Consider the following 11,860-nt stretch of genomic DNA (forward strand, 5'->3'; position numbering starts at 1 on the left):
TCGATAGGTTATAGAGCTAATTGACTGTGGAAGGTTTAACGGGTTTCAATTATTTTTGTAATTTAATGGCTATAACCTGTATTTGGTTGTCATGAATAAACTATTGTTACTTACTGGGCATCAGTCACACAGAGAGAAGGGGGTCCATTCTGCTGGTGACAGGGGCATGGCTGGATGATTTTTCCCCACCTACCCCTGCCAGCTAGTGAGGCTGCAACAAGGAAGTGTGACAGAAGTACTGCTTATGATTGACACAGCCTCACTGGCTGGTGGGAAGAAGTAGAAACATCATCTGTCTATAGCCCATTTACCATCAGAATGGATTCCTTTCTGATTGTGTGGCTGATGCCTAGTAAATTAGGCTAGAAGGGAGTGGTGATCTGAGCTATGATAGTGACTATGTAGGGACCGCAAATGCACATTTGCATAACTTCAAGTTACAGCTCTGTAAGCCTCTGAATTCTGGTCAGCATCTTCTGCACAGAACATCAAATCATACCTTTGATCCAAAGTAAACAACAGAACAGAACAGACACTTTACACAACAATAATGACACAGATTCAGCTAAAAGTTTGAACAAATAAGAAGCTCTTCTATTGGCACCAGAGCCAGATGAGACTTGGTACCAACCATACCTGAGAAAAGAGGATGCTCCACTGTTGTCAGGTTGGTACTAGATGAACCCATAGTTCAGTGGTAGAATACATGTGACTTCCTTTCTTTCTGAAGGTCACAGATTCAGTTCCAGATATAGTTAGCTAAAAATACTGCATGAGGAATGATTAGGCTAGGCAAATATCCTACCCAACCAAAAAATAAAATAAAAAAAATCCAAAACCCTACTTTTTTGAAGAAATGTCAAAAGACAATCCTCTGTTGATGACATCCTCTGTTTGAATCAAATCATGTTCAAGGGACTTGAATTTGCCTGTTCGAGTTTGCACCTGTTCAAGACATCCTGAATGTTCAAGGCACCCAGTCAGAGTCTTCACCATATAGACACATCAGAAGTCAATACTGGGCTATATAGACTTCTGACCTATTTCAAACCAAGTCAGTTCCACAAAAGCAGTAAAGATTTCATGTTCTAAAGAAACATTGCCAGTGAAAAATCCCAGAATTTCAATCTCCCAACTACTGCTTGAAGACGTATGACATACATCCCAAATTCCATCTACCTGAATTTTGTGTGGGATTGTTTAGAATCTGGATATCACAGCTGAGCCAGGATAATGGTTTAATGACTCCACTAGAGGGCCATTAACAAGAACTGTGCTAAGAAAAGGCTGTTTCTGTTTCCATAAGCAATCTAGATATACCAAGAGTAAAGCAGATGCTGCTGAACAGCTGTCTGATCATTTCTGGTTGAGTAAAAGTCTGTAACCTATCCCTGAACCTGATTTTTCCCTCCCCCCTCTCCCGCCCTCTTGTTGTTCAGTCTGTGGGAATTATTATAGTGGATGGCAGGAAAGGACATGTCCAATTTGTCAGAGGTGGAAGAGCTCATGGCAAAATGTGCTTCAGGAAAACTAACGTGCTCAGTCAAGTACTATAAGACATCAAGAGATATTTAGGCCCCAGTGCCACAAAAAGGAATGGTTACCTTCTGATGATGATTCCAGTTACAGGGATTCTTAGTCTTTAGTGTTTGGGAAATTCAGGAGAATGGAAGAGTAAAGAGATGCCTTAAAAAAAAACCCTTACAAACTTCCCATTATTGAGTGGGAGCAGCCTTGTCTGTTCTTCACCTGTGTCTTTGATAAAGTTCTGCTTATTACAGGGGAGCCTATGGCTCTCCAGATTTTGCTGAACTACAATTCCCTAGCCAGCATAGGAAGTATGAGGAATACTGGCAGTTGTAGTCCAGCAACACCTTCCATACAAGATACTTAATAAAAGCTGCTATGGAATTGGGCTTCTGCTTACCATATTAATGTGTTTGGGAGAAGATGGTGTTTTCAACAGATACACAAACACTGGATGAGCCAAACTGCTTTCAGCTATAGCTTTAGTCTGCATGTTATTTCCATGAATCCTGTTTAGGCCTACTGCTGCTGAGATTGACAAAGAGAAAAGTGAGAGTGAAGCCCAATTCACCTTTTAGATCCTTTTCATACACATGCTTTATGCCTTCCACATATTGAGGATGATGACCATCTCTAGGAGGGAGAACTTAGTATTCATGCAGGCTTCTCACATGATCATGATTTTCCTATTTAAACTATACGTAGAAAACCATATTAATTCTGCATTTTCTTTAAGTTCTTCCTTACCACCACCAACTGGGGGTTGTAATGCTCAACCAGAAGTGGGCAGGGACACTTTGTTTTCCTTTCTTTCTACTGCTGTCCCAATCCTCCACATCTTAATCTGCCCCCCACCCCTGGCTATAATTGGGGTTGAAAAAAAATTGCTTGGATTGATACTAATAGGAATGATGCATAAAGAGGGTGAGTTTGCTAGGTTATCATGCAGACATCCAGGGATAAGTTTGGAAGCCCAATTGCCACCCAAAAACTGTAATCATTAGTTGCAAGTACACCTCTGTCTACAGCCTTGTCTTTCACTCTTCAATTTCCATCTCTCATTATTCCAACCACTTTTTCAGGCTTGCAATGATGAAAAGCATCATAGAAGCACTGTCCTGAAATGGACCAAAAGGGCAATCTAGTCCACAACTAAAACATTAATGAGAAATGGCTATTCAAACTCAGTTTTAAGAGCCCAAAAGGAGAGAAGGATAATATTTATTCCATTGTCAAATGGCCCCTACCATCAGTATGTTCTTCTCAGTTGCTAAGCAAAATCTATTTTCTTGTAAATTCACTCACTAATTTGTGTCCAAAACACACTGCAGAAATAATCCAGTTTGAGACCACTTTAATTGTCCTGGCTCGGTGCTGGATTATTTCTGCAGTGTGTTTGAGACCTTAGTCTTTGCAACAGCAGAGAACAAGCTTGCTAGATCTTCTACATGACATTACATCAGATATTTAAAGATAAGAGATAATGATGTATACTAGAGATATACATCAACCATAAGATTCAGTTTGGACTTTGATTCCGTATTTTGGAGAAACAGACCAATGGGCCTTTGACTGATTTGGAGACTATGAGCTTGGGCTGAGTATCACAAAGCTAAATGTTTGTGCCCATCACTAACTATAGTTAGAATGGGGTGGGCAATAATTAATGTTTGTCAGAAATAGATTAAATTTTCAGCCATGGCAATCTTTAGATGTTGATTATGACTGCCAAATTTGAGGTGAAGAGGTGCAATGGTATTTATGCAGTTGTGCTATAAAATTTGATTTTTTTTAATGGGGGTACTGAAATTAAGGCTTTTATTTCTAGGTGACAGTAGAAGGAATCTGTAGAAATAGTTACTTGTTGTGAATCATGGAGCCAAAGTTTTAGATGAATGGATGTTTGGATTTCCATGCAACAACAGCTTTTACATTTTTAATACTTTTTTTAAAAAAAGTAATGCTTATCCCACTTTTGGACAGTGCGTTATTCTCAATGTGATTTTTACAAATTCTTTGGTTCCTGTTGCTTCATAATGTTACCTCAGGCTTCTTTTTGTATACCAGGAGATGGATTCTTCTGAATATTCAGAGACCATTTTGCCTTCTCCTGGATCCACCCTAATTTTAAATCCTACAAATATCAAATCAAATAACTAGAAACTTCTGGGACTTGATATTCCCTCTCCTGGAAGGGGGGGGGGACTTTTTGGGTGACAAGGGTGGGATACAGACGGGCAAAAAGGGGTGTGTTCATGACATCATGAAGGTAGAGCCTTCAGACAGCCCTTACCTGAATGCCACCATGAACATGCCGCCCGCACGCCCCAAGCGGGAAGAAGCGGCATTAAAAAGGTGCTGCTTTTCCCCGCTTCTTTTCTGTATGATGCGCAGCTGCGCAGCTCCATCTGTAAGCTGATGCACCGGTACGCCAGAATTGTTACGCTGCTAATTTAAGTTGCCCATTTAAAAGCTCCGTGTCTGCTGCATCACATAATGAGTCAGGGTCCTGGAACACGTGCAGTTTGCAGTCAGGCTTTAATTGCAGCGTCAGCTGCCATGCAGGTGTGGAAGCTGCAGCACAGCTGCAGCGCATTTTAAGACTCGTAACCCTAACCCTAACCCTAGAGCAACATGTACGCATGCGCTGTTAGAATCGGGGAAAGTTTGGAATTTAAAGTGAACCCCTACACACATTCCTGTGCCATTTTCACCTAACAATAAAAACCCCTAAAACTTTAAATATTTACATATGTACAAGGGGGGTGATGGGGGATGGCAGGGGGACAGCGGTGGCAGCGGCGACAGCTGTGCTGTGCATTGCAGATTCAGCAAGAGCGCGGGGACCAAAGGAGAGGAGGCATCCATGATGCTGGTGACATTGGCAACGTGCAAGAGGACAAGGATGCCAACACCAGCTGATCACCAGCTGGCAGGAGACCACTATTGTTCTTGGGCAGGGCGAGGGAAAAAGTTTTAAAGGGGCTTGGGTGCTTTAAATGTGCACATAAGCTTTCTGCCGCCGCTGCTGAGCGCCGCAGCTGCGCATCCGCCAGCCGGCAAAAGAAAAAAAAAGCCCCGTTTTTGGCCGCCCATGCAGAAGCTGCCTCTCTCTTTGCAGCATCCTCCGAGGCGGCGGTATGGAAACTGCGGGTCAGAAATGGCCCCAGGTGAGGCGTCTTCACTGCCCCCCATGTGGAAGCCCCATCACCTGAGCCACGCCCCTGGGGCGGGCGGTCTGGAGGCTCCGTATTCAGCAGAATACACCTCCAAGACGTCTTCCCCTGCCCGTCTGTATCCCGCCAAGATCTTTTTAAAGGAATGGGAAGTGTAAGGGGGGGGGGGGTAACTTCTGCACTGTAAAAAAGTATTTCTCGCCCCACACTCCTCTCCTTCTCTCTGTCACATCCGCCCTTCCACCTAGCTAAGGAAGGGATTGCATTCAGAAGATCAGAGATGCTAAATGGGGCCTCAAAGTGGAACAAGAGGATTAGATAGGGTCTTTGGAAGAATGGGGGAATAGTATATAATACTAATAGAATACTGTGGTCCCAAGGCCTCTTGTAGAAATAATAATAATAATAATAATAATAATAATAATAATAATAATAATACATTTTATTGGTATTTCCCCACCTCTCCCTGTGGATCAAAGCGGGATTACAGTAAAAAATAAAAACCACAATACAATACAAAATACAATATTATCTAAAAATATACCATATATACTCATGTATAAGTCGACCTCATGTATAAGTCGAGGGCAGTTTTTGAGGCCAAAATCATGGATTTTGATATGACCCGTGCATAAGTCGAGGGCATGTTACAAAAGATCTAAAGGGGGAAACAAAGCACCACTTCCCGCTCTACATCTCCCTCTCTGAACCTCTCTCAAGGGTCACAGTATCAGCATGGGGAAACAAGTCTGGGTGCATACATCATACACATACACACACACCTCTTTGCATCAGCATTTCCAGACTCAAGGCTTGCAGGAAAAAAAGAAGACACCAGCCTTGCCTTTAACCCCAGCATTTCCAGACCCATGGCTTCCATGGAAAAAAAAGGAGGACCCCAGCTTTGCCTTTAACCCCAGCATTTCCAGACCCATGGCTTGGAGAGAAAAAGGAGGACCCCAGCCTTGCCTTTAACCCCAGCATTTCCAGACCCATGGCTTCCATGGGAAAAAAAGGAGGACCCCAGCTTTGCCTTTAACCCCAGCATTTCCAGACCCATGGCTTGGAGAGAAAAAGGAGGACCCCAGCCTTGCCTTTAACCCCATCATTTCCAGACCCATGGCTTCCAGGGAAAAAAAGGAGGATATGGGTATCCAAAGAAAAAGAGTAGTCAACATTACTGTGTGTGAACACGAAAAATATAAAGGTTTTAGGTGAAAAGAATTTTCACTGTCTCCATCTCTGCAATGATAGTAATTTGAGGACTGAAGGAAAATTTTATTAGGGCAGCAAGATTCCTATCTGGAAGAGCAATGTTCTCATTTTGTCCTCACCATGATTAAACCTCAGGTATTCAGAAGCATAGTGCCTCTGATACTGAAGGCAATATATAACCATAATGACTAGTTTTGTCTTCCACAAATGTACATATTTCATTGTTTAAAGTTTTTAGGTCTACTACTACTGGTTCTGCCTGCGCTGGCCAGGAGCAGCTTGGAGTATCCTGTCCCCAGAGCTACTCTGTATCCTGCCTTCTCATTCGGATCTCATTCGGCAGGTCGCCCCCAAACTCTGGAACGACCTGCCGAATGAGATCCATCAGATAACATCATTAGACAGCTTTAAAAAAGCGGTCAAGATGGATCTCTTCTGGCAGGTCTTTCCAGATTAACCATCCCAGCCCAGGTTCCCTGATTCCCTCATTCCTCCCGTGGCCCCATCTTAGTAATGGTTGAGGATCAACAGAGGGATATCAGGGTTTTTAGTTTTTAATTGTTGTTTTTATGCTTTGATATTGTGTTTTTAATATGTTATACTGTTTAATACTGTCTTAAGGGGGGGAGGGATAAAGTGTTTTTAATTGTTATATTTTATATTTTACTGTTGTCAACCACCTGGATTGGTTTGCCATAGGGCGGTATACAAATAATAATAATAATAATAATAATAATTATTATTATTATTATTATTATTATTATTCATGCTATAAGAGAAAGCCAAGTGCCAACTGTGCAGTAGGTGAAGGAATGAGCAGTATCGGATAACAAAAAGTCCAGGGTCAGAGGACATATATCCAAGCAAAGTCCACAAGTAGCAAGATAATAGAATCAAGAAACAGTCCAGGGTCATAAATAATAGAATCAGTTCTCACAGTAGACACAAGCTGAGAGAGAAAAGAATTTTGTTTCCAGCAACCAAAAGGGGGAACGGCTCTTGACTTATAAAGCTGGCTGACTCAGACCCAACCAATTTCAAGCAATATTTCAAGAGGGTGTTTCCCAGCTTTCTCTCACTTCACCTGCAGGGAAGGAACTGGGTTTGTGCCAGATGCCAAAGCTGTCACCTTTCCCAAGGACCTGGAGCTTTCGCTCCAACCTGCTCCTCCTGTGGAACATTCAGGTGATTGGTAGACTGAGCTCTAGGAAGACGTGGCTGAAGTAGGTCTGTTTTATCAGATGAAGCCAAGTTCTCAAGGGGGCAGAGGGCTGACAAATAGGTCTATTTCATCTTCATAAGATCAACAGTGGGGGGACATGACACCCGGACCCTCCCCATTACAAAAGTTTTGAATACTGGGTAGCTGATCACACATGTATCCCACTGATCCTTCTAGGGCATCCACTGGTACCACAGATCATTTTGGTCTGAGGTCAAAATGAGGCATCCTTGTCCTGCTGTCAGAGTGGTTGGCTGGCTGCAGCAGTGGCTGGAGGCTAAGTGGGACACATTTTAAACAGCCACCCGGTGTTGGAACACAGACCTCCAGAGCAAAAACTAAGGCTTTTTACTCCATTCTAAGGTGGGTGTCTCCCAGTTCTGGTGCTGAACAGGCTGGACATTTTCTGATCTGGTTGAGCCATGGGTTCTTCATTCTCCCTGCCAAAAAGAGTGGGGAACAATTTTATTTGGCCCATGCAGACAGGGCCATAATTCCTTACAGAAATATTCCCCTGACTCTTTGATATTTCCACATTTTCTTTTGAAATGGATTTTCTTATTTAAAGAGAACTGCTGGTTTGTTTTCATTTACTTAATTTTGGTGCCACAAAAAAAAAATATTTGGCACCTTCACAGTGTTCAGTGTCTTGTGTACATCATGTAGTAACAATGTAAATTAAATCCATTTCAGTTCCATATTGTAACATAACAAAAGGTCGAAAAGTCAAAGGTTTGTGAATACTGCTGCAAAGAACTGTAAGAGCACACGGGTGCAGGGCTTTTGTTTGTTTGTTTTTATATTATTTTCTAAGCCAGCCTTTTTTACCACAAAACATCCCCCCAGGGTGGCTAATGCACCACTGTTCAAAACAGAATACAGAAATCACAGCCAGCTGCAGCAGCCAAATGTAAACATTTTTGTAAGAGTCCTGAAACCCCAAACATATCAGCTAACTTCCAAGTGCAACTCTTTGCAATCCTCCTAAAAGCTAGCAGAGAATACTTGTTTCAGGTTGGAGATCTGATCTCTGCAAATGGTATTGGGAAATGGGTGATAGCAGCTTCCAAAGAAGTAGCTGTGTTATGTCTCTCGCAGGAAGAGTGAGGGAGAAGTAACGTAGCAACATCTTTTTAGACTATTTTAAAAAAAAATTTAGCATGCACTTTCATAGACATAAACCCACTTCTTGAAATACAGCACTGAGTGATATTAAGGTCTCAGGTATAAAGCATATTTATACAGTTGTGGGAAAGGAACAGAGTGTAAAATGATCCAGAAAGATGCAAATTGTGACTCTTGCTCTAAATTTTCAAAGGACTGCTTAAGGTGAAACAGGTTGTTTAGATCGTTACAGTTGTCAGTTAGTGTTGATATGCGAAACTAGCAAGTCAATTTCCTTGGGTTCAAAACCTTCTCTCAGAAGATTCCTTTGGTTACATGTGCAGTACTGAGGACTCTTGTGTTAATACATATAGTGTGACATGAAGCCATTGTCTTTGTTCATATGTTTGCTAATAGATTGGCATTTGTAAGTATAAGTGAATTCAGCTGCTACTCTTTCTAATCTTCTTTTGTAATTTCTTCTTCCAAGGATCTCTCCTCTAACAAGATAGCAGTGGATGTCTCCAGCAAATCAATCAAAATGGTAAGGCAGAAATTGAAAAAGTAACCAGTTCCCAAGGTCTAGCAGGAAAGTCAACAATCTTAGATTGTACACTATGGCCAGGTTTACTCTTATCTATTTTATTGTTTGTGTGTACAGTGCTGTGCAAATCTACAACGCTATCTTAATAATAATAATAATAATAATAATAATAATAATAATAATAATAATAATCTTGACCAGTTTCTGTGGTGCTCTCTAAACTGAACATGCAATCTCATAGGCAGTGTAGTTACGACCTATGAAGTCTCATATGGCTTAGCTCCAGGCTACCTGAAAGTTGTTCTTTCCCTATATAAACCTACCCAAGTTTTAAGATCTTTGAGGATAAGGCTTTCTGTTGCTCTCACTACCATCATTGCCACAGCTGGTGAGGACTCAGGTGAGAGTCTTCCCAGTGGCTCCTCCAAGGCTATAAAACTCCCTGCCTCCCCCCACACCCTCTGGTTTCTTCTTATTTAAATGGGCCTTCAGCTTTTAACTGGCTGGGATAGTTCAACTGGTTTCTAGTGTGCTGGTTCCTAATTTGTAAATTAATGCTTTTAAGTGAATGCTTTTTTAATTTTTGTATTAATTTTAATTAATTTTAAAATAATTAAATTTAAATTAATTAAATTACAGATTGTTTTATCTCTAGTGTTTGAATGCAGAATATAAATCAAATAAATCAAATTAATAAATGTGTAAAACATAAAAGTAGCTTTACTTATGAATTACTTTGCATACTTTTAATATAATAACTTGATTTGTTGCATTTTAATTTTTTAATTGTCAGGGTTTTAGCTTTATTGTGCTTTAGCACTGGGCCACTGAAAGAATTGATCAGGGAATGGGTGAATGAATGGAATGAATGACTTGTGTATAGTCAAACACGTGGCCTGTTGGAGGCAAGAGTAGTGTTGGATAGAAAAGTAACAAACAGGAATTTTGGACTAAAACTTCCAGAATCCCATCCAGCATGACCAGAATTATGGGAACTGTTATCTAAAAGGTTAGTTTTCCAAGTTCTGGAAAGTCAAACAACAATTAATCTGGTCAGATTCTGGGAGTTTTGTAAGAGGGAAATGGAAATCTTACAAAACCTGAGGAGGTCTGAGAAAAGATGTCTGGGGAGCCTGACTAATTTGTCTATGGAGGCCAATGTTTATATATATAGGCCTTATGTGTGAAATGTTATATGTATGCTGGGTCTCATTTGATAATTTACCACTGCATTTATCCAAACTTTCTTGTCTGACTTTTTCACTAACTACTGAGAAATTACACTGAAATCAATTGAACGAGATGAAGGATTTGGTTGAAGAACAGCAGATCCTTTTCATAAGCATAAACTCTAAAAACAACAACATTCAAAACAGAGAGAGAGAGGAAGAGAGAAAGGGAGAATGAGAAGAAAAAACAACAGAAAAGTCTGGAGCATGTTTCCTGCTGACTGTGGAGGTTCCTTCTTTGTTCTTCTAACCACCTTCCTGTCTCTCTGCCAAAAGCTACCACTAGCTGGAAATAATGGCAGATTTGATATCAATTTTTCTTCTAACTTAATTTACCCCTGCCTATTTAACATCTCCGTTACCCATATTAAATAAAGGCTGCTTATAAAGTACTGTAATGAAGATCCAAAGCCTGCCTTGAAAAAAACATGTCGGTTTTTTGGAAAGCATCAACATTCCCTCCTGATGCAATGAAAGTCTATCTTTTCTTCTCATGAATTACATCAATATCCAAAGCACAATAGAAAGCTTAAGAAGATAGAAAGATATGTACAGACAGAGTCCAAAATTTGCCACAGCTAATAGCAATCTGCTACTTTCACTAGTGTTTGGACTATAGCCCATATAAAGATTACATACACCCTTTGTCTCAAGAGGTTGTTGGAACTCTTTTTATGAACCCAGAAACCTTCTGGCATTCACAACCAGAATAAAAGACTAACCAATAGACTTTGGGCCCAAACAGACAAGCCAAAACAAAGCTGCTTTGGTCCAATTTGGAAGTGTGCTGTTTAAATGACACATGCATCCTAAGAGGCTGGAAGCCATGCCAAAGCCATGCTCCAGTCCTAAGGACTGTAGGGTAGCTTTGGCACAGCTTCTGGCCTCTTAAGATATGTGTGTCATTTAAACAGCATACCTCCAAAGTGACCTGACGCAGTTTTATTTTGGCTTGTCTGTTCGGGCCCTTTGTCAAACAATTCACCTTAAACTACATCATTGTTAATTTTTAAGGAAAAGGAGGTTTGCAGTGAATAATAACATTTTGCATACCTATTTCTTCAAGGCAATAGCCCGAAATTATCTTCCACATTTATTAATTTAATAATTAACACATACTGAATTCACTTTCATCATCTTGATGCCTCAAGATGCAAACCATGGTCTATGTTTCTTGGTTGTATTTCCCATACTGTTTTGCTACTGAGGAGATGTTCACATGGGGAAAAGTGATGGGAACATAGCAGGGGGCTCCTGTCACTATTGTGCAATTGCGCAAAGATTTTCAGATAATGTCACGTGACATCATGATAATTGCATCATTATCCTGCAAATAAAGAGGAATTCTAGTGCTGCGTTTCATTCATGGGAAAGTCCCCTGAATAAAAAGTGGCACTAGCGTTCTTCTTTACTCACAGGATATTGACACACTTATTACAACATCACATGACATCATCTGAAAATCTTCACGCAATTGCACGACAGTGATGGGAGCATCTCCTAAGGGGTCTCGGGGCCTCTTCACTAAAGTTTTGTTCCTCTGCACCATTTTAGACTCAGAAGAAAATTTCCCACCTCATGTTCACTTCCTGTTTTTGAAACAGATCTCTTCTGGGCCTAAAATGTCCAAGTGGGGGGAAAATGATGCCAGGCAAAATGCCCCATACTTCCTAGATGACCACACTTTGCCCAGCCCTGCTCACTATTCAATGAAAATTTTACAGATTTTACAGCAAAGACTGAATAAATACTTCGACAGCTCTGTATCTCACCTCACTGATCTCCGTAAATTCAATCGTCTCCCACATTAGGAAATCTATAAGATCCAAATTTAAATTCAAAT

The 11,860-nt window shown here is 40.7% G+C and overlaps 1 long non-coding RNA gene across 1 annotated transcript in view; it reads left to right on the forward strand.

The window, feature by feature from the left end:
- LOC149322358 (uncharacterized) overlaps positions 1-10,727 on the forward strand; it is an 85,936-nt gene extending 75,209 nt beyond the window's left edge. Inside the window, exons 2-3 of the long non-coding RNA XR_016279862.1 lie at positions 8,735-8,788; positions 10,064-10,727. This is a non-coding gene — a long non-coding RNA (uncharacterized LOC149322358). The remainder of the gene's footprint in view (positions 1-8,734; positions 8,789-10,063) is intronic.
- Positions 10,728-11,860: the final 1,133 nt, after the last annotated feature.

Source organism: Sceloporus occidentalis, unplaced genomic scaffold (assembly GCF_023333645.1).
Source record: "Sceloporus occidentalis isolate IW3139 unplaced genomic scaffold, rSceOcc1.0.p SCAF_1, whole genome shotgun sequence".
Taxonomy (NCBI): Eukaryota; Metazoa; Chordata; class Lepidosauria; order Squamata; family Phrynosomatidae; genus Sceloporus; species Sceloporus occidentalis.